Source organism: Columba livia, chromosome 6 (assembly GCF_036013475.1).
Source record: "Columba livia isolate bColLiv1 breed racing homer chromosome 6, bColLiv1.pat.W.v2, whole genome shotgun sequence".
In the NCBI taxonomy this organism is placed as follows: domain Eukaryota; kingdom Metazoa; phylum Chordata; class Aves; order Columbiformes; family Columbidae; genus Columba; species Columba livia.
The window spans coordinates 4,074,254-4,102,043 of NC_088607.1; the positions used below are offsets into that span (position 1 = coordinate 4,074,254).

At 47.0% G+C, this 27,790-nt stretch overlaps 1 protein-coding gene across 5 annotated transcripts in view; it reads right to left on the minus strand.

The window, feature by feature from the left end:
- LHPP (phospholysine phosphohistidine inorganic pyrophosphate phosphatase) overlaps positions 1-27,790 on the minus strand; it is a 76,179-nt gene that overhangs the window by 12,200 nt on the left and 36,189 nt on the right. The window contains exon 7 of one of the 5 annotated variants that reach the window (XR_010473368.1): positions 10,099-10,211. The exons of 3 other annotated variants lie outside the window; for them this stretch is intronic. The gene's annotated coding sequence lies outside the window, so the exon portion shown is untranslated. Of the gene's footprint in view, positions 1-10,098; positions 10,212-13,854; positions 14,011-27,790 lie in introns of all 5 variants that reach the window. One more of the 5 variants, XR_010473367.1, reaches the window with a different exon arrangement.

Sequence of the window (27,790 nt, forward strand, 5' to 3'; positions counted from 1 at the left end):
AAGCATTTGGGACACTTGGTTCCAGCTCAGGCTGTTGCAGCCCGTAAGTTCTGCAGAGGTTGGGTCTGCATCCGGAGCCGAACTTCCACAAACTCCAGCACCGTCTTCTCCATTGGTCCCTGGCTGCCACTTTCACAAATATAACCGTTAATAAAGACTGTGACGCCTCCAAACATCTTGGTTTCTGAATCAGTTCTTCACAAGTTCTGAGACCCAGAAGCCAACGACTCGGTGCTCAGAAGAGTTGTGGATGAAAGGTGGAATGACATCTCCACCTCCAGTGCAATGCACCATGCAAGATTTTCTTCATTGCAGGTACTGGAGCTCTCCCAATGGAAAACTGAAGGAGTCTGCAAGTAATGGGAGAGCACAAAACTGCACTTCTAGTTATGGCTTCAATGCACCAGTAAGGCTATTGAAGCAGCTCGGTTTCATACAACCTGCTCAGTATTTCTTAGGATCAGACTGAGCTTGGTACATTTTGTAAATATTAAATCAATAAAAAGACTTAGAATGTTAAAACAGAGGAGGAAAAAAAACAAATAAATGACAACAGTGGCTTGTTATCTGCAGTTTTTGCTTTTATTATACTTAAAATATTTCAAGGGTCACTTTGTACTGGAGGGGGAACAGCCAAGGTGACTGTATTCTCTGCATATACTGCTATATTCTTGCAAGGCATCTTAGGGTGGAGATATTTGTCTATGAAGTTAAGAACAACCAACAAGCCCCATCCCTTTCAAACTGCATGTAAGACAGCACACAGAAATCTGCGGAGGGCTAATCAATCCTTTCTGCTGCTTTCACCCAGTACTACAACGAAGCAGTAGCTTGAAACGCTGGCTTGGTGTGTGTGCTATGTGGGTATATAATAAAGAAATTCTTGAAGCAAACTACTCAAGCCCTTGTGTGGGAAGGACTTTACTAGATCATAAAGAGGGAGACTTCATCTTCATTAAGTCAAACATTAAAGGAAATGTTCTAGCTTACAGCACTATACATGAATGCTCAGCAATGTCAGGGCTTTAATTGCCTGTTGCTTTCCCACCATAAATTACTACCTGCAGCTAATGGAAAACCTTTCTCCAGACCTGTTTATGCACCTCACTCCCATTTCATAAATTCATGCTGGATGGAAACAGCAGGGCAGCCTGGAGCGGCCCAAAGTCCATATAAATCTCTGCAGAGAACAATGAATATCTAAGAATATGGCACGTGCTCAGTATAAGCTGTTTGAATAGCTCACGACATATGCAACACTCTGTAGCTTTTATGACTGAATATATCTGAATTTAATAATTAGCCAGTTCAGGTTAAAGATGCCCTGTAGTGACGTACTACAACAGGGGGACAGGATGTCTCCATTAACCCTCTTTGTTTGCAGCTGAACAATTTCCACATCCAAACACACGCACACAAATGTTTCACTCCCAAACGCAAGGGGTTTCCTCCAACCTTCAAGTCCCACCTGCGCCTCCTTTCTCCATCCTCTTGCATTTTATAACATTGCTTAAAAAAATTACCCGAGAAAATGCGCACAAGCCCCCAGATCAGCTACAACCTGGTGCCTGCAGGGAGGCACGGGTGGGAGCATCTTTCCATCATGTCCTCTTCAATTCCAAGGCCTGACCCATAAGAAAGACGAGCGACCAGAATCACTGCTCTGTAAAGTCAGGTGTCAAATCTGCTTATGGGTCACAAGAGCAGGTAAATCCCAAGGACAAGAATTAACCCCAACCCAGGCCCAAGAATCTCAGCGTGAAGAAAAAGCTCTGAAAAAACGCTGCCTAGGCATCCATTGGCTGCAAAACTTAACAAAATATTGATTCACCTTCCAAAGAGGAGGCGCAAACCCGCATGCTGTGCAAATCCACAAACCCACAGGTCTGGCAGCTGCCACCCCCATGACCCATCACTTTGGTCACGCTTCGAGAAGTCGTTTTCCACCCTTCTCTTGTGGAGATCTACAACACTGAGGTGAAACCAAAGTAATACCATTTGTATCTTAAAACAGCCCGTTGAAGTCACCAGAAGGATAACCTGAGTTTTCTCCAACATTTCGGAGGTCACTCAGTTACTTTGGCTATTTTGGTGTAGGAATATTTTCCTGTGCCCTGCACGTGCCTTCATTCTTTTGCTACCAACCCCCCTTTTTTATACTTTTTGCCCAATTTAATATCACTAAACCAAACTGGCCACCGATGTGGACTTCAGCCTTCCACAACTACACTGCTCTCAGCCTGGAGATGATATTTGCTTCACTCTGCTCCCTCGGGCAGTACTGGGTTGCCCCAGTTCCTGTGTGCCTCATAGGTAATTGCCACATGCCTGTCCTCAGAGCCCTGGATTTCTAGATAATGTGCTTTTGATACGGACTCTGCTACAATTTGGTTGGTGGTTACCTATACTTGATTATTCATTAATGTTAAGTAAGATGAGGCAAGTGCCCAATGCACCATGGGCAAGGTGCCTGCAAGGTGAAGACAGGTTATTTATAGGAGAAAAATCTGTGTGGATGGCAACCAGGTTAGCATGAGCCAGCCTTAATATCTTACACAAAAAACCAAGCAAATTAAAAATAAAAGGAAAAAATGGGTGTGTGGTTTAGGAGAGCAGCTGTCTGTGTTGTGACCCTTGTTTTAACTAGTTATAAACAATGTGGGACACTCTGCACCACTAAAATTTCAAAGCATAACTACAGATAATTGCTAGAGGCAACCCGCAAACTCAGACTTTGAATGGCACCTGCCCAAGTCCTGGCTCCAGGGACTTCAATGTCACTTCCTAACTCTGGATGTCACTTGTCCAGCCTTTAGAAGTACAGTGACATGTTGGCGATGCTCCAGCCAGGTTTGCTGCAAGACTTTTATCTTCTGCTTAGGACTAAACACTTTGGAAAAGCTTCTCATGCAGCCTGTGGCCACTTCCAGTTTCTAAAGCTAACTCTGCCTACACCTCTGTAATCTGATTTTTAAGTCATTAGCCTCTATGGCTAACGGTAGCTCGAATCCTATGGCAGGCTTTCAAACATCAGCAGCTGACTCCAGACAAAGCCTTTTCATGCTTTTGCAGCTAACCCAGCAAATACCACTCAGAGAATCCTGAAGCTCTGGAAATTCGGAGAACCCAGATAATATGAAAAAGGGCCTGAAAAATGTTTCATTAACATCTATGCGGGGTAGACTGGGGTTCTCAGGTAATCATCAGCAGATCGCAGTAAATACTACGGTGAAATCGTGCTCTACTGAAAATGATTTGCTGATGAAGACAAGCCTTAAGTCAGTGCTAAGCCATGCTGCCATTCACACACATGATTTTAATAACAGCTGTTTCCTCCCAAAGCAGGGGGGGAAAAGTTCAATAGAGTCATCTCTCCATCGCCGTGTAGCTAAAGCAACCCAGCTCATTCCTCTCCAAGCCTGGGAGGCTTCCACCTCTCACCTTCCATACGGCTGCCGTATCTAGACTGTCCGCATGACGAAAAAACACGTGAAAAAACGAACATTTGGTATCTTCCTAAGCTAAATTCAACAGCCCCTTCCAAAAGCTGCCAATACATGTACAAAGACCTTCTCTTTCCAGTTGGCTATAGTCTGTGGAGACATTTATACTATCTGCCCAGTAGCTATTACTATGCATTACTTCACAGGAGGAATAAAAGACCATTTAAGCTGGCCCACAGATTATTCATAGAGGCAGGTTTCAGAGACTGACAACAACACTTGGGATAATGGGGCAGGTCACTTGAGGGAGGAAGGAAAATTACCCGTTGGAGAGATGCAGAAATGCAAGGTGACATTTGGACCCGAGTTTCACTACGAATCTGGGAGATGCTATTTACACACAAACCCAAACCAACAAGCCAGAATCCCAGCCACTTTCCCAAAGGATTAATTAAGGCATCCTCCTCCCAGCCCCCATTCAGAAAATCTGGCTGGAAACTAAGTAACAACAACTGTTTACGCCATTAAAGCTATGCAGTACGGAATGACAGCCTCCTAGAGCTTCCCACAAACTCGGGCAAGATAAACATCTTTGTTATAAAGCATGAGCCTCTCCAGTTTTATTGACGGAAAGTGTTGGAGAATGGGAGCTGCTGAATCCGGCTTCTGATTAGCAATTAAACACTTGGAGAGGGGCAAGCCTCTGGGCAGCAATGCCCTCCCCGTTGAGCCACAGAAAAACCTTCTCACATAAATTAGGTTTTAATGCTGGGATATGTCCTTGACAAAGGAGCTCTGAGCGGGCACCAGCTCCAGCCGTGTCTGCTTGGAAATCTGGTGGGGTCTAGAGCGCTGGAGACAGATCCATGTCCCTTTGTGCGGGACGAGCCCCTTTGGTTTGAGTTTCCTTACAAAAAATAGCAAACATAGATCGGTTTTGCAAGAACGAGGGATTTGCAAGGCCCACGTGTGGATATCCTGGAGCTCCTTGGCTTCATTGTGCGCCGAGGGCTGGGGTCCAGCGACACCTACCTCGGCTGGCGATGCTGAGATTTAAGCTGGCGGATGGATGTACGATCAGAATCGGGTATTTTCCGTGTGAAAGGTATTACATAAAACCAAAGGGCTACTCACATCACTGGCCCATCTCCCTAATTAAAAGCTGCAAGACTCCGAGCTGGGTCAGAGCGAGCGATCAATCCCACAGAGACATTCGCAGAACACGTCTGACGCTGCCCAGGGTTTTGTTTCCCCTGCACCACCTTCCCCGAGCATAAAAAGCTGCAATTGAAAAGTCCTGGTCCTTGGAGGGAGCACTGGTTTTTATCAGACAGTAACGATGAGTACATCATGAAATCATTTAATAGTTCTCATTAAATGCATTGCCAGAGAGCAGGCCTGATTTATGAACAGTATGCCGGGGGTATAAATAAGCTGCACTTTGCTTGTAACGCAGCTGGTCAAGAAAATTAATGTTTTGTTTTCCATAACCTTTGTACTCTCCCTTCCTCTGCTACTATGGCAAAGCTCAAGGCGTGGAAACTGATGGTTCTCGGGGAGAGGACACACGTCCCAATGCTCAACCCAACAGTGTGAGGCAGGGTCCCCAAACGCAGCCCTGCACCCCAGCTTTCCCAATTCCACCACCCCTACATGTGGATGCGCTGTCCTATTTCCAAACAAAACCCCGAAGCTCTTAGAAGCAGACTTGCTTTTGCATTTGTGCTGGAAGTGCTGCTGGAACAGTGTATCCTGGTAAGTTTAGGTCCAAGAAATACTGATATATTTAGCACCGCTGCATAACTTTCCGTCTCTAAAAGCCCAGTATTCCCTTCTCCTTTTGTGCCCAGGGAATAGGACAAAAGCCACTCAACCAGATGAACATCCGCCTTCAGAAGAGAGAAAATATGAGGCCATTGCAACACAGGACAGTGGCCAGAGACACTTTTGAATGCTTATATTAACCATGGCACCTAATCCTAAGCAAACACCTCATCAGTTGCATCATGTTTTTTTCAAAAGACCTTTTAGTCCCAGCACAAGGTGTACACCATGCACGTGATCGAGCACGGGGAGAACTGAACTTTCAGGGTAGACAGATGTTGAGGAGGCTTAGGAGACAGTCGATTTACACAAGGACAGAGGGAAGGGCTTTGCAATCATCTGGTTCACATCTGGGATTTACAGGCGTGCTAATTTTATAACCCTCTCCTTACGGTTTTGAAGCAACGTGATGTTCTCCCTCCCTTCCCAGCCTCGGCGACGTCCCATCGCTGCCGCAGGGACAGGGCTGCCAGGAGCATCCTCGTCCGTCTGAGCTGTATGTGGCTCCGGGACTGCACACCGTGCCGTAAAATAGGCAGCGGGGAGCTGGCAGAGCCGGCAAAGTGCACACGAGCATTTGCATTTCACTGGTATTAAAAATTCAAGTCTTAAAATCAAAGAGGAAGACCCAGTTTCAGTTAACTTCTGCTCAAAGCAAAGTCCCTTTATATCTCATTCACAGACCCTTCTGGTTGCTTTTATGGTATATATGAGGCTTTTTTCATAAAAGCCTCTTTCTAGTGACTTGATAGATTTCTTTTCTGGTAGAAAGCAAGAAACCTCTTACTCAACCAACCATTTTTCACGTGTACATAATGCATGAGGCTATAAAATCACTGCAAGAAGATTCTCAGGCAGGAGGACACAAAGCACTGAGAGCTGAGAACAAAACAACCTGAAAATCACCTCCAACCACAGCAGGAAATGTGGAAAAAAGATTAATCTCTTCTAAGACTAATATTTTTAGATTGCCACAGACATAGGCCCAACACGGTCACAGCTGTGCACATATTCCATGTTCTAACTTAGTGTGTGGACTCACATCTGCCTAAAACCAAACCTTAGCTACCATCAGGCTTAGTTTAGCCACATATTTGGAATCTAAACCTGAAGAAATTAAGAGCATTTCCCTGGGAGGCAACACAGATTTTGGCAGCTGCTATTGAGTTTAAACATTTGAAAGTAATCGCTAATGCACAAAGAAACTGGAATCAAGGAGAACTTTCCCCAGTTTGGAGAGCAGTATTGGTCTTGACTCCAAAAGCGATTGAGAAGTCAGTTAGTCTCAGTCTAACATGCTCTTTGCAGATGTCAGCACCATCCCCAAAACACAGACACACACAGACACATGCATGCATTACCACTTATGTTACTCATTTTGAATGTCTGTTTCTCTGTGGATGAAGAAAATTCATATTCGATTACCTTCATTTTAAATGACACATAAAGCAGGAAGACAACTTATTTCCGTCGGAAAAAATACTGGACTCATTTATAGGGTATACTTATTCATAGAACAAATTTTTGCTAGTCCTGGTGATGGATTAAGATGAATCTGACCTAAAAACTCTGGCTCTTCTCTCCTACTAGTTCCTGTCTCAATAATAAAGAGGGATTTAATTATTTCCTGGAATTTAGTTATTCAAAAATATATCAGTTTTGTAGAGGTCATTAGCTCCAGGGTTTCCACTCAGCCACAGTGACTCCATGGTTGATCCTGAGCTGATGCAGCTCCAAATCTCATTTTTTCTAGTATGACCATGTGTTTCATTTTACTGCTAATCTGGTTTAGTAGCAAGGCTGGGAAAGGATGGGAGGACATGGAGAACCCATTCTTGCCTCTGACACTGGGCTGGTGCGTGACCTCAGGTACATGACTTCGCCTTTTTATGTGTTGCTCTCCCCATCTGCAATATGAGAACAACCATCCTCGGCTCCTTCGTGTGAGCACTTTGACTTCATTAAGAAAAAGCCAGATATAGAAGAGTGAGGTGTTTCCAGTCCCTTTAAGATTAAGTGGCGATAAGACTCAGAGTGATGGATGAATCTATGGCCAAGCCCTAAGCAGGGACTGGAGGATGGATCAGTCAAAGTATTCGGGAGGATTCTCTGGCCAGCTCGGAGTCATAAATGGATTTTGACATGAACTTCAAGAACATCAGAGCTTCACCTTCTACGACCAACAGCCTCATCCATAAACCACAAATAGCAAGATTTCTGTCTTTCCATTTCGTCTCCTCAGTACAGGCTTTGTGTTCTCCAGGCACATGCAGTGTTTAATCTGAACTGTTAAACTCGGTTTTGCTAAGAACCTGGAGGAATTACTGAAAAGCAATGAAATAATCCTATGAGCACCAAAACCAGCAACGAGAGGAAGAAGAAGAGTGAGAGAGCAGGAGGGAGAAGTTGTTTGTGAATCAGCACTGAGCACTTCAAGGCAGAAGCAGCCACCTCTGGGACATGCGGTCTGGGCACAGTAATTTCAGGGATCAATTAGTCCATAAAGTATGGGCCAAATTCTGGTCTCTGCCACCCATGAGGAGCTTCCATTGACTTGGGCAGGAACCACTCCCACACAGCTGAGAGCAGGATTTGTCCTTCTATGTGCAATGTCTTCTACATGAACAAAAGAGGAAGGAAGAGACCTCTTAGATCATCATCACAGAAATGATCTTGACCTTTCCAATACCAATGCCAAGGCTATAACTGATAAAAACCCCTAGAGCTGGTCTCTGCCTCATGATTGGATTTCTGTCAGCAGAAATTTGGAAATGTGGGTCGTTTGCTCGTGTGCAAGGATGTTCCCTGCACAAAGTTTCCACTAAATGTACACAAGAAAGCAATGGCCTTCTTTCCTTCCAGTTCACCAAGTCTTGTCTCGGCAAAGCCACATCCCACCCATTAACTGTGGGGCTCCGTGTAGCAGCCCCATGATAGACACTGGAATCAAAACCCAAAGACTTGTGTTTGTCACCCATGTTTAACGGTATCTTTGTGACCTTGCACAAATAAATTGATCTATATTGCAATTTCAACACGTACAAATCAGAGCAAAAATACCCAGCTTTCAACCACCAGAGACCTGGGCATGAAAGGCTGACAAAAACCATGATCAAATACCACCTATGCACACTCCAAGTCCCCTTTTTCCACCTAGGTAACATTTGCATGTACTCTCAAGGCTCCAACGTGCTTTAGAGATGTCTTCTGAAGCGTTAGGATTGCGATCACACAAACCGCTCTCCTTCCTTCTGGTTCACTCAGTCCTGTGCAAACCCCCAGACCAGCAACAAACCATTTAGTTCTCCCCAGACAGGGAGAATGGAAGCAGCTACTCCTGAGAGCAAGAACTTAGTCACTGCCCCCAAGGAACCGAGCTGCTGCCAGGAATTAAAGGTAGCCGGCCGTTCCTTGCTTACCGTAAATACTTTGCAGTCAGTAATTACAGCCTGTTTCAATCCTCCACCCTGGAAAAAGCTTGCTGTTCCTCAGGGAGGGACAATCAAAAAGACACCTCCAGCTTCCCTTTGGAGTCTTTCCGGAGATCCCCTTTCTCCAACCTCCCAAGAACCATGACCAACAGTCCCTGAGGGAGGTGGTCACTTTCACAAGGGATGTCCAACCCATGCTCCAACACGTCAAGCCTCTTCTTGCCCAAAAAAGTGAATCACAACAAGCAGCCGCCTCATAAAGAGTTAAAAGGAAGAGCTCTGCTAACACTTAGGCGTTACAAATCTTCCCAGTTAAAATAAATTATTCAGGAGATGTCATCCTCCCATCAGCACCATCTGAGTTACATTTTTAATAGTTCTGAGCGCTGAACATGTTCTGTTATAATATCAGCGATACCACGGCTGTGAGATGAAGAAGGGGGAAATGCGAGCACACTATGGAACATGAAAGACACAGCTGATTTCTCTTACTGGCCATGAAACACATGCGGCCCAAGGCAGACAAGAGATCTGAGGGGTTGGATACATAGCAGAGGAATAAAACAAGCAGCAACAATGCACTGACTAAGACTTAGGAATCGCAGGAGCCTCTTTATTTTCCCTCAAAACGACCATTCACCCACCACCTTCCACTGTCTTAGGTCTCATTTACTGCGAATGAATGCACACTGTAGCTCCACCAGATTTCTGCAGACATAAGCCAGAATCGGGATCTACCCTCAAGGTTGCACAGGTGTATAACTAAACAATGAAGAGTCTTCTGCTCCACGTCTCTACCCATTACAGTAAAAGAAAGGAGTGTTTCTCTTTGTCCCAGATGCTAAAATAATCACCTATCTGCCCACTGACCCATATATTCATATTTTTGTCCCAATCACATACCACATGCAGAAAACAAATGTAACCAAATAAGCTTAGAAACAAGCAGATCTGAGCATAACGTACAGGAGAATATTGTATGAGTTCAGCGCCTGCGATGCCCAAATTGCCCATGTGCCTACAGAATGGACAACAACTATGATGATACTCCAGGACACGATGATGGACATTTTGCTTGCACTTGTAAATACACTAAGTTGAGATGCATGAAATACAGTGGATGAGGCTGCTCCATCCCCATGACCCAAATTGTCTTTCATGGTCAAGCCAATTTCCCCTCTCAGTGTAGGCTGAGAACACAAGTAAACGATCCCTGATGGAGACAACTTATGATCTTTCCTTCTTGTCCTGCAGAACTCCTACACACCCAAGTGATGTCCACCTGGCCAAACCTTCCTCCCTCCCATCCCTGTTCCCATCCCAGAATACAGAGGACCAGGTTTCCCCCAGGGAAGCTGTCTGGGGCAAGGTAACCCCAAAAGAAGGCCCTCTTGTCCTACCAGTCCAGCTGTTGTGGAGTGACCCCAGATTTCCACGCTTCTTATGGCTGAGAAGGAAAACAAGCTTGCCCTGAGTGTCTTCTGCCCACAGCTTCACCTGGTTCAGGTTTTAACTAAATGAGAAAGAGATATAAGTAACTGCAAGGCTCTTGCAAACAGGTGGGTCAGTAGGTCTGTTTTGCTCTTAGGTATAACTTGATAAGGTTAATTGAGGGTGTTTTGCTAGCTGGTGGTTCTTCTATGACAAAGGAGCAAGAGCTGGCTGCTCAGGCTAATAGGGCAGCACATGGAGGATGGAAGAAAGGATCAAGATTTGGCAGGGGTTAGGGGAAAAAATGCAGACTCTTGTTCATCACTCAGAGGTAAAGATGTGCACAAGGCATGAAAGTGCTCTGGATGCTCACAAACGCTCCCACTATTCGCCCCGGCAACTCCTCAGGACTTGAAAGAATTCTGCAAAGCAAAAAAACCCCAAATGCTCTGGTCAGTTCTGGGTAGACTCTGCAAGTGAAGAGCTAGCAAAGAAAACCCACTAGTGTCCAGGCTGGAATGAAGAAAATTCAAACACAAATATGCTGAAGTATCGCTTGCAGAATTCAAGTCCCCTGGGGAGCAGCAGAATGGATGTTTGCACACACAGTGATTTCTGGGAGTTAAACATGTGCCCAAAGGAGAACTGAGCAATGCTGCCAAGCCCAGGGAGTGCAGTAAGGGCACCAAAGCCTGAACGTACAACTGAACTACAAGCTCGGAGATGACAACACTCTCTACCGTATAAAAAAGAGAAAGACAGCATCCTGCAATAAAGCCAGAACTCCATCACTTTTTCCACCTGTTTCCTCAGCTGTAAAATAGCTTAACTCCACTCACCTGTGGCAGATGATAGGTTTCATCTGTCATGGGTTCCTATCCCATAAACTTGGGTGGAAGGAGGATGAGCTGGCCCTGTGGTTGGGACAACACGCTTAGTAAAGGACAAGCAGCATCCTGGAGAGATGCCATCCTACAGCAATTCATCATTGGGAGTGCAGAGGATACACGTGTAGGCTGCAAGTCAGCTATTGTGTGGAGGCATTGACAGGGGAACATTCGGTGAAATAAGGGTAATGAGGAAAACAGGAAACCTGAGTCTGTTTGCCCAAGGACAGTGATTATAATAGTGTCTAACTTTATAGCACACAATGGACATTCCTGCAAGGCTGTCACGTGCCACGAGGAGGAACATCTGGAGACATATCCTGCTCTGGATACCTGGGAGGGTGAGGAACCCTCATTGCATCAATTGTGAGGTGAGAGAACCCCAGGATGGAGATGCCGAGTAATGGTGAGGACAGGAGGGAGTGGGGAGAGCCAGCTGCCGGTTTTGGCAGCGATGCCGCCTGAGGTATCGGGGGTCACATCACTTCTGTGCCTCCCGTTCACCCCATGGAAAACCAGTTTGTTATCTGACATTCATGAAATAAACACCAATCTTTCCCAGAAGTGTTGAGCAGTGGATCAGTGCTGGGATGTACCACAAAGAATTAATTCTGTGCAGGTATTGTTTATGGTTATGATGCCTCCAACAGCAGGATTTGTGCTCTTTTAAATGAAATTTTTGCCAAGGATAAAACTAAGCCCCCGCAGTACTGATCTCCCTGTGGAAAGCGTGTTTCTGGGTGCCCTCCAGAAAGCTGCTCCTTTTTCTTTTCATGTTACCACTCATCCACTCCCATGGTCCAGCTCCTTCCCTGGGAGGATGAATGCAGTTCTAGGTACTTCCAGACCCCATTGGTGTTAAATCAGATGCTGGAGGAAAGAAGAAACCTGACCACAGCACAGAAGCCTGAGGTCTGAAAATGCAGTGACCTTGTGAATACTGAAGGCAGGCCCAACCCAGAGCAATTTGTTTTGTTTGGAGACACCCTGGCAGCGGCTGCATTAAGAATGTACGGCCTCTAATGCAGAACATGCGTTTGGTGAGAATAATAAAGCACCTGAGCCGGAAAGTCGGGTCTGTTGAGCCTCCTTCCCTCTCTTGGCAGCCTCCAATTGATTTATGACTTTGAAGGTGGGAGCACAATCAAACAGGTGAGCTGGGAGGTGCAGGGGTTTTATCTGGCCCCAGAAAGCACACGTCAAAAACAAAAAGGATGGGTGGGAAACCAACAGGCAGCGATGGAAGCAACAGGATTCCAAAACATCAGCGCAAAGCCTTTGTGCTGCGGAGCGGGACAAGTGATGCTGGGGTTCAGGTGACGTGGGAAGGGTTAAGGTAACCGCAGCCATAGGCTTGTTTACCCTGCGCATTACAGAGGGATAGTTTGCTTCGAACATGCTGATCGATATCTCCCAGCTGCCAGTTTAATCAGGATTAAGTGAGCAGCTATTAATTTTGCTCTTTTCCAACAACATTTAGCCAGTGTGTGAAAACGTTTCCTCTTTCACAAACTAATTAACCTTGATACCATCTATCCAGACACTTAAAAAAGAAAACCCCAAACCAAAACACTAACAAGAAGGGCCAAGATCAATGATCTGGCTTTAACTAGAAGTTTTTCAGCAAGTGGCTCACACTAGAAGGACGAAGCAGCAGTGGGGGGTGTTTGCTCAGAGCTGGGTGTCAAGATGAAGGATGGATGGACACCTGCAAAGCCACCTTTGAAGTCTTCAGGTGTGCAAATACAGCACTGTGTGGGAGTGGGGAGCAGTAACTGGGTCTCCAAGGATCTTCCTTGTCCTGTGGGAGCTCCAAGGACAACGTTAGAGCAGAGACACCTCCCTGGTCTGCCGGGACATGGCCAGACGCAGAGGTGGCCCCACGGCAGAAGAGGTTTGACTCCCCTGGCACGTTTTACTGCTCAGGAGGCAAATCCTGCAGTCCTCGAGCGTCCACCCCTCCCAGCAAATCTCAGGATGTATTTCAACCTGCTGACTGGCCCAGTTTGCGCTGAATATTTATCTACGTGCAAACTGCGTTGCTCCTGACATGCACCCAACTTTGGTGGGGGGTGGCGGGTGGCACAGCGTGCGGCTACGCACACGAACATGCCAAAGTGATTCCCTTTGGGCTATGCTGGAGCTCTTTGGGATTAAACTCCCCAGGGCTAGAGATGACAGATGCTTGCAGATCCATGAACAAATGACCGCAGCACAACAGCTCGGCAGAGACAGCTTCTGCTGCTTTGTCCTCTTCGCCCTACAAAGTCTCTTGTTCTCATCCACAGGGGATTGTTCTTCATCCTAGGAAGAAGGGAAGCGGGATGCACAGAAGCCCAGCTCCCACATTTGTAAAAGCCCTTTCTCGCGGCTATTCTGCCCATTGTAAAGGCACCAGAAGTTGTCTGAAGAGAGGATGACAGACTGGGCTGGACATGCTTTCCAAGCTTCCTCTGAAATCACACTTGGCAGAGCATCCCTGGCCTGTTGAAAGAGCATGGGAACGTGCGTGGCAAGGGCTGCTCTCAGGTTGGAGCTCTACGGGTGTTTCTAAGCCATCTGGGCTCTGATTTAGCTTGCAGAATAAGGGCTCATGAGTTCCAAATGAGAAGTCACTTCCCAACCCAAGGGTTCAGCTTGGGGTTGATGGCAGAGGAGCGTCTGAAGGACACACTCATTAAGTCCTCCTGGTTAACGGCAGCAGGGAAGGGTCTTTGCCATAGCAAAGAAAAACTAACCCGATTATTTCCTGATCCCCAGACCCCCCAAATCCATTGCCTCATCTAGCTGGAAAATTTCTGCTACTATTTCCTATCTGTAGGAAAAAAAGCAACAGACCCGGTGCAGGCAGAGCTGAGGCAGCTGATGAGTTTTCCAGCGCTGGGTTATACAACCTTCCTCTGGCCAGCACAGCAAAGCCGAGTTTGAAACGCTGGTGCCCTCCAGCTGTGTCTGAATCTGAAGTCCCACCTGTGACAGACTTTTCAGCAGGCCCTGTTGTGATAGGACAAGGGATCATGGTTTTAAACTAAAGGAGATTCAGGCTGGACATGAAGAGGAAATTGTTGGCCCTGAGGGCAGTGAGAGCCTGGCCCAGGTTGGCCAGAGAGGTGGTAGATGAACCATCCCTGGAGACATCCCAGGCCAGGCTGGACGGGGCTCTGAGCAACCTGAGCTGCTGAAGATGTCCCTGCTCATGGCAGGGGTGGCACTGGGGGAGATTTGAAGGTCCCTTCCCACCCAAACCATCCTGTGATTCTATGACCTGAATTAAGTTTCCCACCACCATGCCCCAGTGCAATGGTGAGCAGCCTTAGACCTAATGACCCCAGTGCAAACACCATCTGCTGCAAATCTTTTATGTAGCTCCAAAGCTTTGTGAGATGCATGGACATCTCTCTCTCTCTCTCTCTTTTCTCCATGTGGATCCAGAGCAGTCCTCGAAGAAGGGAAAAATTACGACCACGACTCACCAGCTGGTGTGAATTCTGTCCTCTCGCTTATGCTATGTAAGCCACAAAGACATGGCCACAGGGCGGGGGAGCATGTCGTGCTCGGTGACAAGTCTTTCCAGAGCAAACCTCAAAAGCCTCTGGTTGCAGAGTTCTGCAGTCTGCACAAACCACCTATGAACTGCAAAGCGACATGCGGCTCCGATTAACAGACGTATGGCCCTGGGCCTCCACCCTCCCGCTTATGTCAGGAATTGTGTTGATATAAATGAAACTGAAGAGCTGTTGTTTAAATCGGGCCAAATCAAGGCATAATTAGACCAGAAGAGCGGTGATTCGAGGGAGGCTGCCATGCAGCAGAGCAGGTTCTGAGGGCACTGAAGGCCGAGACAAAGCTGCTGGGGAAGCCTAAAAGCTTTTGGTACCAGGTAGGAATTATGCTGGAATTACGCTCTCCCAAGACTGGATACAATCCAGGTAACAGCCGTTACCCAGCGCTGCCTCTGGGAATGTTAGAATAAGACTTTGCACTCTTTCTTTGAAGATCTTAGAGAGTTTTACAAATGTTAGGGAACTAAATCTCTCGGCACTCGCAGGGTGCAACACAAACTGGCTGGGATACCCACTGAGGCAGGTCTAAAAGTCCCAGCGATTCTTTCATTTATCAGATTAAAGTATTACAAGGTTGATCCTCTTCCAGACAGCTCGGTTGGCTGCATTATGTTTCAACGCTTGGATTTTTCCCACAAAACACACCACCAGTATATTGCAGAAATTGGACCATACGCCTGCATGTGCTTACACACACAGCGCCTTGAAAATAGCAATACCAAATAAGTATTTCCCACAAAAATTCCCTTTGAGTATTAAAGCTGTTATATAAAATATATACTTACTACTGCATAATTAAAAAAGCCTCTGCAACTTTAATGCATATTGCCCTTGATCATGTGGAAGCAAGAAAGAACAAAATCATTAGGAGCTAAATTATTCTAGTAGCCTATTATCATAGTGTAATCTTATTAAAGAAAATTCACGCTGGTATAGCCTCTTATCTTCTCCACTTACAGAAGAGCCATGTGGTGTATTTCTGAGTGCACAGAGATAATAAAATTATAGCGAATTATGCAGCCCGCATATGGAAAAAGGAGGGTAATTCTGTCCCTTCGAGGAGGGACGCTGATTTTTCTCAGGAAGGCCAAACCGGCACTACCCAGTTACTAAGTATAAAGGGACTATTCATTATTATCTGCAGACAAGCAATTTTGGAGAAGATCTAGGAGCTGCCGGTGCAGAAAGGCACAGCTTGCTGCCGCGGCTCGGCCAACAGCCAGTGCTGCTTGCTGGCTTCAATGCCTTCCATCGCATCGCTCTGTGTGGGTGTCTGTACCTGCACACCCAATGACACCTGGAACCCTGTGCCACCAACCCGGGTACCACCGGGGTGTCCCCAACACAGTGACACAGGCTGGCATTGTGTTCTCTCCTTGGTGATGCCTTCCCTGCGTGGCTGGTCCCCAGCCGATGAAACATTTCGGTGCATCACATGGAGAGCTCCCTCTCCTTGAATGTCCCTGTGATAGATCCCACTTGGCTGACAGCACTAATTGAATTCAGAGTGGTGTGAGCTCAGGCTAATTGGCAGGGAGGATAGTGTCCACCTTCCCGCCGTGGCTGTCCCTTTGCATGTGCCATGCCAGGATGCTGCACCAAAGCGGGGCATGGAAATCCCAGTCGGGTCGGGGCGATGATGAGGGCAAGGGATGCCCCAGGAGCCCGGGTGTGACAAAAAGCCAAAGACAGATGGGAGGGCAAGCAGACCTGGTCCTACAGCTCCACTTTCCACAAAAAAAAACACTGTGCATATCTGGCCAGAGCTGACCACGCTGTCATGGTCTGGACCAGCTCGCCACGATGCTCATACAGCCCCATCCATCTCATCCGGCTGCTTGTGGAGAGGACATGCCCCACCATGAAGCCCTCAGGGTTCTGGTGTCTTTGGGCCAGCCACTGCCTTTCCTTTCCTAACCTGCTTTTAAAAATGGACTTTAGCTGGTCACGAGTTAGGGACACACAATATAGAGCTTGTAACCTGATGTAAACATGAGCAAGGGAGAAAGGCCTCGCTCCCCTCATCACCTGCTGTGAAGGACAAGCATGCAATTAAAAGTTTTCTGTAAATGTTAATTACAGGGGACTTACTTAGCTAATGACCAATTGATCTTTTGATTGCATTAAGTTTATAAGTGTAATGAACTTAACTGAAGTATGGATTACAATCTTGTTCTAATTAAAACAATAACATGTAACGTATATTAGCCATCAGAAAGAGTTTTAATGGCTGTTTGGGGTCAAATTGTTGAAAACACTCGTGTTGTCCAAAGCCCGCAGCACTTAATTAGCTTCTTCATCCAAGTGGAATTCATGTTCCTTTAAATGATGCACCCAGATAAGATTTCCTGTGCACTGAGAAATAGCTGTGATATAAATCTGGCCTGTTACTTCCATGCTACCCCTCCTCTGCCCTCCAGTTATAAATCCTGATTTCCTCAGGCCCCTTCATCCAGCGCATGGGGAAGAGATGAGCAAAGCTCTTATTTCTGAACCACTTCCTGCAAATACATTTTGCACATCACTGAAGAAGGAGCTGCCCCATTTGCTACCCTGCTCTTTGGCACAAAAGTGTAGAGACGGGAGGTCATTATTATTTTGCAGCAGATTAATAGAGAGCAAACAACACATATTGCTACCAGCGGTCACGGGGAAAAGGTGTTTAGTGTTTGTACATCAGCACTGGGCAAGCAAAGCTCTGATCAGAAAAGTAAAGCAGAGCTCAAGAGAGCACAGGGTTGAAGTGCCAGGAGTCCTGGGTTTGCATCTCTTGTCTGCACTGTGCTGCAGCTCCAGGTCTTGTCTTTAGGAGGAACTGACCTTATTATTCCAACTTATTATGCCAAATAAAGAGGGGATTGGAACCATGACATTCTCCCTGGAAAGCACTGGACTTAATTTCTTCCGCTCCTTTGGCAGCACCTGTTTCTGCCCTTCTTTAACACAAAACACACAGCCCTTTCCTTTTTTCTGGATGCTGCCCGAGGCAGAATGCTGTTTGCTGTAGGTGATGTCTCCACCCAGTCCCTACCAGAAGTGACATGTTTGCAAAGTCAAAAAGTCACCGCTCCCGAGGCCTCTCCAACCACCAAAAAACCCCTGTGTGACCCTTCAGGTCTCCTGGTCATGAGGAGCAGCGGAGAGGCTCTGCAAGAGCAGCCGTTGCTCAAAGACAGGGCTGGGGATGACGACGTGTGAGCTCAGGAAGAGCTTGTGGTTATGAGTCGAGGCGTCACCAAGCAGCATGCGAGGTGACACTTAGAGCAGCCTGAAATAAAGTCTTCCTGCCATCAAAATACCTCATTTGGGTCACAATTGAATCAAACCACGCTCAGCCACACAGCAACACCTCGCTTCCAACAGGCGACGGAGACGTAGGGCGTGTTGTAACAAGTCTGATGGTGCAAACCCTTCTGGTCTTGGTACCACAGCACCTACAACAACACACTCACAACCCTACCCGTACGTCTGCCCCCAGTTTATTAGTATTTTTATGACAACTCTGGACACCTCTTTTAACTCAAATCACTGCCTGAATGGGGAGATTGGGATAGCAGAGCCCTTCTCAACCCGCCCTGCCATAGCAGTGTCACAACATCTGTGAGCTTCGCAGTTCCAGGGTAACCTCATTTTAAACAGCCTTAACTGGCTGTGTTAGCCCAGTTAGTAACTGGTGTTTACCCAGTATATTGAGTCCTTGATTGTTCACACCTGGGTGTGGCCTTCACTAATAGATGCAGGAGAGTTTACACTAGAATTTGGATGCTGATTTGGACAATGGACAAGTCCATGGTGTGGGTTCATGAGCAAGGCAGAGAGGGTCTGAGCCCAGCAAGGGCTGCATTGCAACCATCGCCTTTGAGAAGAGAGACACCCAAGCGCCCAAGCACAGAGGGGGGAAATACTGCAGGGACTAAACCTAATTACATGCCTATTAGGTTGCCAAGAGCTGGAGGGACAGAAGATGCTATAAGGCGAACACATTAGCATAAGATAACATCAATCCCGCTGGCAGCCCCAGGAAGGAGCGAGCCCGCAGCCAGAAGTAGCTGTGTCCAAACAACTAAACACCCAGCAAATCCATCCGGAAGTAAAGACGAGGTTAAGGAGATGATTCAATCAAATTCAAAGCCAAAGACAGGACTTTGGGATAACAACAGCCTGAAATAGAAATGCCCGGCATCTGTTAGGAACTCCCAAATGCTGGGTTCAGAGGTTGTACTCAGGTACTCAGGCACTGGCAAATGACCCAACACAGGTGAGAAAAAGGAAACATCAGTTTAACAACAGAGACACTTTCAACATTTCCCTTTTGCTGGGCTTGTTTGCTTGTGGGATATAAAAGGAGAAGCCTCAAATGCACACGAGTCCTTATTTCTGTGTACACAAGTAATGCCAAATAACTCCGGCGTGAGCTAGGGAAATTATTGGGCACACAACCACAGGAGCACGCTGCAACTAAACAACTTGAAGTGACATGATTTACTGAGAAAACTAAGCTATACGTTCCTCCAAAAGCTGCGGATTTTGCTCCTGAGGTTTCTATGCAATAAATCCCATTAGCGATAGGATTTACATGTTGAGATGAGGGGAGGCAAAGCAGCGTTAAGAAAAAGATAACAGATGCTACATCACCAGCCTCAGCTGATTTTCATGCAATTCTGGTTTTAGATAAAGAGCCTTCCATTGGTTTTTGTACAAGAGCAGTAACGCAGGGGATTCAGAAGGGCTGTAATACATCATTCTGTGGGTGAAGCCGCCCGCTTTCTGAACGGGCATCCTCATGGAGCACAGCAGGGAGCACAGATCTATGTTCAACAACTCGCCTACCAGACTCAATCTCTTCCCCAGACCTTCCTCAGCTCCAGCTTTGGGGCAGATGATGGGCCAAAATTAATTTGAGTGAAGCCCTTACTTGCTAATTGCATTTTGTACTATCAATGGATTCTGCTGAGAACAAATTTATACTGTTATTATGGCTATTTCATGGAGATACAGTAGACGCTGAACCCCGCACGATTCAGCAAATCTTTCCAACAACATACTTGAACTTGTCCTTACCTTAAGGGACAAGATTAAGGCTTTGTTAAAGCTGAGCACTTGCTTAAGTGCTTCACTGAAAATAGACGAGCTGAGAAATATCTTAGAGTGTTTAACAGAACTGGAGTAACCATGGATGGCTCTTTTCACTGCCCAATAAACTACACATTAAAAAAAGGAAAATAAAAACAAAACAAAGGAAATCCACTTTAGCTGAGATAAACTGAACCTGGACACATGCACATACCCCAAAAAGCAACTACAGCCATCTCACAGGCTAAAACAAGCTCCTCTTTCCCAAGAGTGTCAAATATCTGTGAAGGAGGAATGTGAGCTGCTGTTTCTTGTACTAAAAGGATGAAATTAAATGCTATTTTGGAAAAGTTTACATAAAGCTGAGCGAGCAGGATAATCCCAGCCCATAACAAAAAACCTCTGGCATTTTATAACACACACAAGAAGGGAGATGTAACCTCTCTGAGCACAGCTCTGGCATGACTCTGTCCTCAAGCGTCCTTGTCCCTGGGATGGCCTCTGTGAAATCCAAAATGTAAGTCAGGCTCCTCAAATGAGTTTGTAAAGCAGCATCCTCCCAGGGCACAGCGCTCCAGCCAGGTATTGTGCCGCCTTCGCTGAAACAAGAAGGTGAATTTTCCAGATTTGCCCAAAATCGGTGGTCAACGCTACAGAACACGAGAGGTGAGCCCTGTCAGTCCGTGAAACAGCAGCCGAATCATTTTGTGAGCCAAATACCAGCCTCCCTTGCTGCCCCTGCGTCGCCTCAGCACGAAAACAAGCCCTTCTGGCCTTTCTGTTCATACACATATGAGCGATGTGGAAACCAGACGAGGAGAACTCAAAATGGAGCTGCTGTTGGACGCCTTCCCTGTGGCTTTTGCAGAGGAAAAGAAAGATTAAAGCTTTTCCCATCGGACAGACTTTGCCCCATGCCTGGGATCCCCTCTCCTTGCCCGCAGCTCTCTGAAAACCAGAATGCAGGATTTTGTTGCATGACTACAAATGGTGAATTGCATAGGCCCAGGAAGGATTATTTATTTATTCGTTCATTCCTCAGCGGGTACAAAGCCAAATTCTGCCCGTCTCCTGGGACCAGAGGCGAGAGCTGAGGGATGCGGACCATGAAGTCCCCAGGTATTGTCAAGTGGGTTGTTTTATTGTGCAAATAAACCTTCCTCAAGCTCCAAATGTGGAATACGCTTGGGACAGAGGGTTTAACATCACACAGCAGCGTGCCCACCTGTCCCTTCTCAAAAAATACCAATCCAGAGATTTCTTGTGCCTGCCAAGTTTTTACGTGGCATGTTATAAAATGTCACATGGAGAGGTCGCCCTTATCTCCCATTTCAAGCACCCGTCTCAGCTTTTCAGCTCTTGTAACCAAGGATAACACCTGAATGGTCCCAGGCATGCTGACCTGTTCTTGGAAAGCATCAGGTTGGTTTGCTTTCAACTTCATTCCTCTATTCCCTCTTCTCCCCAGAACGCTTGTTCCCCAAGCATCTCATTCCCAGGGAACCGGGTAACCAGTAACAAAATGACCGGTACCTTTCATCGTTTTAAGGTTCAGCTGCTTTAAGGAGTTTGTTCTTTTTAAGGAACAGCTGTTGGGAAATGGGAGTGTGGGGATGGGGGAGCCAGGTTGGGCAGAGGAACTCGCTGTCTTTGATGCCATCTACTGGAAAGGTACCTGGGACCTGACGTTCTGCTGGAGACCAAAAAGTTAGGGCTTTCTCCGATGGGGATGGATGCTGCAAGCGGGATGCAGGCTCGGAAAGGCTGTCCGGGCACAGTGATGCTCTGCAGGATTCACAGATGCTGTGGGACTTCAAAGAGTGCAAACGAGGTTTTCTGAAATGCGGTGTGTTGTTCCTGCGAGCCCGTAAATGTCCAGAAAAAACAGGCAGGAAGGCAGAGCCCACGGAATGAGCACAGAGGGCAGGGGAGAGGGAGCCCCTGGCTGTAAGGTTCAACCAACAGGAGATTATGGACCTCCCGGAAGGGGACAGGAGGGACAGAGCTGCCATCTAAAGGAGGAAGGGGCTCCAGCTACAGCCCAGTGCTGGTCCTGGTCTCTGAAACCAGACAGAGCCAGGCTGTTGTCTGTGAATGACAAGAGAACCGAGATTTGGACGGTATGTCTGAAATCCCTGGGATTTTCCCATGAGGACGGACCAGATTTCATCAAGTCACTCCAAGACACCAACTCGGTTTTCCTCCCCACCCACGTGCTTTTCAGTGCACCAGACAGGCTTATTATAGGCAAAGTGAGGCTGATTTATCTGCTTATTTTACATTTGAATTTTTCTGATGCCGACACTGTTTCCCCCTAACACGCTGGTCAGACACCACACTCTGCAACAGCCCAGCACTGTCTGCAGTACCCAAATTACTGGAAGATGCTTTATGCAAACACCCTGCAAGACACAGAAAAAACACTGCGGTGGTTCTTTGAGTCCTAGCTATTTTAGGAAGGTGTTAAATACCATATTTAATCTCGTCAGAGGTTTTTTGTGCCTTTTCCTTAAGAATCCCAGCAGATAAGACCAAGTCTGGCGCATGGTTGTGGGTTTTTTTTCTGTCTCAGTAATTATGATTTGCAGATAGGAAATCCCTGCCAAGTGTTCCAGCTACATGGCATGTGCTGGCGCTGGATGTGACGCCAGCATTGACTTGGAAAGCTGGCAGAGCGATCTCAGTATAAAGGACATTTATCCTACGTTGTCTCCTGAAACGAGCTTGGACAATATAGAGACAGCCACATGTCTTTCCGGAGACAGTGACCCATCTTCTCCGCAAGCCTCTGGCCTCTTTAGGGACTATATATCCTGCCCTGCATCCTCCTGCGGTTTTACAGTCACATAGTGCTGTGCCTTTGGAAAGGTCCTCCTTCATCCTGTTGTATGAAACATCCAGAAAATAAATAAAGAAGATGGGGAAGCAGTAAAAGTGATGGCAAACAACATGCAAACTCGGAACAGATAAACCAAGAGAACAAACTTTTCTCAAACCTCCTGTAATTACACAAAACTTCCATGTTATTTGTAAGGGCAGCAAGCCCAACAAGAGAGAGGAGAGGCCTAAGCTGCCAGCAGATCTTCATATTTCCATGTTGCCTGGATCTCCAATCCAACAAATACACAGCCCAACCGGCTGGCCCATGCGTTTCCATGCCAATAGGTTGTTTTTTATCACTATTTGTTGCTTGCACACAGCTTGAACATACAGCAGAACGAAGAGAATAATAAACATGCCTGAAAACGTCACTTATTTGGTAATAAAACCCCTTAAAACAATACGGATGGCTAGGAACTCATCTGGGGTTTGTGTGACAAGAGAAGGAAAAAACATGAGGAAAATGAAAAGATGAGTAAAGACTGCATGTGGCTGAGATGTAATAAGGGGAGGGGTTGGCTGGGTTAAAAAAAAGGGCAAATGCGGTGTATTCTGTCCACAGGGCCACACATATATTGGTTTAACAGGTTATGCAGCCTCCAGAGTTCCCTGAGCGTCCGCCACAGACATCTGGGCTGACTCTCCACACAAACAAATGGGATTGATTAAATTCTATCACACTCTCAAGGATTTCTATAGGCATATGTCCTATATATTTACAGCGCGGAGATCTGGCCAAATTCCCCGCAGAGCAATTGCAATAGAACACTGTTGTTTTACTGCCTAGTCAATCTTCCAGGAGTTTCCTATAAAGATAGCAGCTCCTGGATTTACTTGGCAATCAGCCGCTTCCCAGATGATGGTCACCTGGGATGAAGTTAGTTTGCTAACCAGTCGAGACAGCACTGAGTATGATGCGGTTTGTGCTCAATCCAGCCCCAGCCAAGTACCGTATCACAGCCCTCACATCCAGTACAGAAATATTTGGGCAAGGCAGTAACATTCTCGGTTGCTTTTTGTTTCTTGCCGCCTCCTGCCAGTTTAGTGGCTGGTCCCGCCAATGCCGCCTGCCAGGCTGGCATGGAGGAGAAGAAGTGCCAGTAATCGAGTTAAGAGAGTGCAGAAAAGGTCATAAAATCACAGAATGGTTTGGGTTGAAGGGACCTTAAAAGCTCCCCCAGTGCCCCCCCTGCCATGAGCAGGGACATCTTCACCAGCTCAGGTTGCTCAGAGCCCCGTCCAGCCTGGCCTGGGATGTCTCCAGGGATGGTTCATCCACCACCTCTCTGGGCAACCTGGGACAGGCTCTCACCACCCTCAACGTAAAAAGATTTCTTTCTTATGTCCAGCCTGAATCTCCCCTCTTTCAGCTTAAAACCATCACCCCTTGTCCCTTCACAACAGGCCCTGCTCAAAAGTCTGTCCCCATCTTTCTTATCAGCCTCTTTTAAGTAAAGAAAGGCTGCCATAAGGTCTCCCTGGAGCTTCTCTTCTCCGGGCTTAATACCCCAACTCTCTCAGCCTGTCCTCATAGGAGGGCTGCTCCAGCCCTCTGAACATATTGGTGGCCTTCTCTGAAGCCTCTCCAACAGATCCATGTGTTTCCTGCGCTGAAGTCAGGCAGAAGCAAGCAGGACATCGCCAGTTATTCTCATATATCGGTTATTTCATGTCTCCCCTGCTTGCAGTGCTCTTGCAGAGGGCTGTGAGATGGGGTTTCTCTCCAGACACTCTCACAGGCCCGTGGACTCTTCTATTCAGAAAACATGGGTGTACGTGAGCTGGAATAAGTGCTGTGGCTTTTCTGTACATTTTTTCTTGAGCATTTTTCTCTTGGATAAAACCCACCTGGCTGTGTGCGTGGGTTTTGCTGGGAGTGTAGCGAGGCCCTGGAGCACAGGCTGGGGTGCCTGGCATTCCACTTTCAGCCCCAGATCCCTCTCCACCAAAGGAACCCAGTGATCATTTGCTTTGCTTTTCCCCCAGACCTCTCCCTACATCTTCCCCTCAAGTCTTCAATCCAGTCTTGCTCCTCAGACCAAGTCAGGAGAGCCAGTAGAGCTCATTATCACTGTGGGGCCAGGAGTGCCTGGCTTTTCCTGGGAGGGAACACCTGCGAGATGTCCCCACACCATCCCAAGGGGACCGCATGGGAACAGCTCAGCCTTCAGCAGCCAGGAGGTCCCTGCTCAGTAACTTCAACCTGTGCAGAAGACGATCTGAGAAGGAAAGCAGAAGAAGTGCATGTGTGGGCGCAATCCCAGCATCAGAGAGGGGACTGAGGGAAGTTTTTGGTTGCCTTGTTTTGCCCAGAGATGATTTCTGTCCCCCCAATACGAGGACATACGATGCTGGGTGCTGCCAGGTGTCCAGACCTCTCAGCAAACCAGGATTTGGGCTGCTCACGAACCCCATCGAGCCTCCCAACAGAGCCACCCTGCGTGACAGCGCAGTGACCCTGGCCGGGACAGCCGCTGGGACGACACTGGGGAGCTGCAGGAACTGGGAGCTGCAAAGCTGTTTATCCATTCCCATCAGACCCAGTCGCTCCTTTCGATCCAGGAAGCATCTGTCTGGATGAAACGACGCTTTGCATTATTATTCAGCGTGGGTAAGTTTTAAACATTTATATGGCAAACTTCACCGCTTCCTCTTAATTGTATTTTTCTTTTGGTAACCGGCTCTGCTTTAACAGGGAAAAAACCCTTGAGAATCGCTGTATTAATACACAAGTGTGTGCGAGGAGGGTGCCAGGAGAAGCAATTTTGAGCTAAATAATGAACACTGTAGCTGGAATGGAGGGTCTAAGGCACCACACAGAGGCAAGGAGGTTATTCCACCCCCCCCCACAACCATCTTATTTAACATCTCCTGCAACACGCTGCCCAAAACTTTCCAAGAGCCTCTTAGAGCCACTTCTGAGAAACCCCGTGTTTACACGACATGAGAACACTCTCCCCAGACACGGCGCAAATATTGCCACGGCGTTCTTTTTGCAGCTGAAAGCGATCCCAGGTCAGGATTTCAAGAACGCCTCCACCTCTTGTGACTGGGGTGTGCAATGTTTTAAAAGTAATAGAAAAAGCCAGGAAGGAAGCAAAACATAGTGTTTGCAAGACCTTTTTCAGCTCTTTGGGAGTGATGGGAAAGGCTCCCACCAGCTTCAGCCGGAGAAGGACCAGACCTGGATGTGGTTCTCTAGCCTGGTGAGGCTACCACATATAGATGGCACGTTCCATCGTCCATGGCCACACCAGAGATGTTGCACAGCCGGCAGCCCGAGCCACAAGCCACCCCTAAACCTGCTTCCCACTGCCAGATGCCCCTCACTTGTATAATTTTTGCCCACTCCGCAGCGGGAAACCAGTGAGATATAAAGACCACGACAACTCACTTTGACTCCCTAACGCTTGGAGCGGATGTCGGCTCTCAGGTCCAACGAGCTGCCTACAAAAGCACGTGGAGCAGAGCTGGCACTGAGGGTCCTACCTCTGTTCTGGACATTTTGTGTTGCTGTCCCACCAAAGCACGTGCACAGATTTCTCCCTTTGTTTCACGCAGGACAACCATTTTGCAGCTCTCAGGCTGAAAAGCACTGATGGTTTCCTTATAAACCACCAATCCCACACCATTCGGCACCTTACCCAAATTCTTTAGAACTTGCATGTAGGAAAGAACATCACCAAGGTGATGTACAGCCAGGGATGGGGAGCACAGCACTGTAAAGCCACCACTTCAGCAACCAGGGCACCGAGGCTTCCTCATAAACCTGAAAATACACATTCAAATGCCCCTTCCCCTCCTGTCTCCCTGATTTCCCAACTCGTTTGGAGCTTGTGGCCTTCCTGGTGACAATGCCGTAGTACGGGTGACAACACAGCCCTCCTGCACATTCACATGGGAAGGTGCAGCAGGCGAGAGCCAACGCGCCAGTTCAGACAGGCAGCCCGATCTAATTGTGCCTTCTGCTTTCAACAGTGGCCAGTTTCTGACAGCGGTTTAGGAAAACGTAGCAGATTTTATATTAGAATTTGTGCCCCGAAGGAAAAATGCCTTTTAAATTTTATTAGCGAGGATTTGGCTCGTGTCTTGAAGCGCAAAGGCTTACAGTGCTACCGAACCCCTTGGACTAAAACGCTGGCTCGGAAGGAGTCAAAGGAAATTTTCCTTGTGTCTTCTTTGGACCATTATTTTCATCTGTCAGGGTTTGTTCTTTGGGGTTTTGTGTGTGTGCTTGTAAAGACTCTAAAATCCCACAGTGCTTTAGAGTTGAATGGGAAATCAAGGTTAAGCATTTCAAGCCCTGTAAGGCATGCTGGACTGGAAAAGATGCTTGCTTTCATGGTAAGAAAAGAGTAAATATTCAGCCAAAAGGCAGCACAGCTCATAAACCCACACATGCAGGCAGGCCTAGCAATTACAAAATTGCTACAAGAAAGACCAGCAACAATTATTAAACCCCAATCCAGGAATTTTCATTTAATATTAAATGATGGCAACAAAAGGGCTTCCAGGCCCACAGCTCTGCTCCTTCATTTTCATGGATTCTGGATAACCTCTCCTCTTTCTTAACAAAGCCTCTGCCGCACCAAAGGGATTTTCCATCTCGTGCTGCTATTGCTGCTCCTAGCAGAGGTTTTCGGTTTTGCTAAGGCTTGGGGATGGACAGGTGACATCCACGGCTTGTCACAAGTGGAAGAAGAGCGTTCCGAGTGACCCCAGCTGATTTTTGGCCTGCGCATCCCTGCATTCCTGGTTCCCACGGCCTCCGAGTGGTGACAGTGACAACAACCAGAGCAGCCCAGATCAACTCCCAAGTATTTAGATTACTAAACTGCACCTCCATAAATCTAGCTGATCTTCTGCCGCAGGAAAGAGTCCGCTGTGTTAAATAAATAGACCGTAAATTTCAGAGGGTTTGGTAAAATTAGGATTGTTGTTACTTTTCCATTCCAAGAAGACTAATCTTGGTTATAATTGTCACAGCTACACCCAGTCTTTTCAATAGCTTGTACACAGATAAATGAAGCGTTCACTCTCACAAATGCCTCTCCTTCCCCTGACGTTTGCGACGTGTTCCAGATGGATGGAGAAACCAGATTTCTCTCTTACACTTGCTGAGCTATTTCCAGGCACCCAGTGGGCCAGAGCAGGTGTAAATCAGCACAGCTCTGCCTGTTTACTCCAGGTGAGAATCTAGCCCCCTATTTCTAAACTTAAAACAATGTACATAGGTGATTTTCCCCGAGCAATGCCCC